The sequence below is a fragment of the Sinocyclocheilus grahami genome, unplaced genomic scaffold (genome assembly GCF_001515645.1).
Source record: "Sinocyclocheilus grahami isolate Dianchi unplaced genomic scaffold, SAMN03320097.WGS_v1.1 scaffold2015.1, whole genome shotgun sequence".
Lineage (NCBI taxonomy): Eukaryota > Metazoa > Chordata > Actinopteri > Cypriniformes > Cyprinidae > Sinocyclocheilus > Sinocyclocheilus grahami.
The window spans coordinates 38,198-39,084 of NW_015507194.1; positions in this window are offsets into that span (position 1 = coordinate 38,198).

Below are 887 nucleotides of genomic sequence, written 5' to 3' on the forward strand. Positions count from 1 at the left end.
TTTTTTTATTAATACTGCAGAACTTATAATTTCATACAAGCTCAGGGAAAGATGGCTGTATCTGTAACAATGAACAATCATAATGACAAACAGCAGAAAACATAAATATAATGGGTTTACGTACGTCATAGGATGAGATTATATACACAGAAAAAGAGGCACAATGACAAGGTTAAATATCTTTAAATAATCATAATATTCATATAATCAATGCATCAAAATATTGCATATGTTGTTTAAGCCGGAGGGATGAAACGAAAGTTAAATTCAACAAGAAAAAGAGGAAAACAGGAGATTTAAGCTGTTTGTGGATGAAAAATTGCACATAATATATATATATATTCAAGAGATAACAATTTTGAGTTATCGTAAGGAAAAATAATATATTTAAGGATTAAACTGTGGGTCATATTAGCTGGGTTAAATATATAAAAATTTAAATCAACACAAAATGTATTGGTTATACTACAATCACAATAAAAGGCCAGCTGTTTCTTCAACAAGACCACATGAGGAAATTTCATAAACATCCAAATATTTACAGAGAGATCAATTAAACCTGCCGCTCGTATATTTTAAGTTGTTGCGCTTGTAACGTTGTAGATCACATGATAAAGTCAACATGGCGGATGAAGCCTGGATCGCATTCATACTTAACGAGATTTGGCTGTAGAGTGCCTACTCTTTTAGCACTCGTTAAGTAAGTACTTATTGAAATTAAGTACCTACTCATTGAGTAGGCGGTTTCAGACGCAGCCGAGGTAGCGCGCCAGGCTACTGCTCACACGCGTGGGTCTAATCTACGCCTTGGACCTGGCACGAGCCAGAGATGCTGAGCTGAGCCATTCATCATCAACACAAACAAAGTCCTCCTGCACGAGTCTACC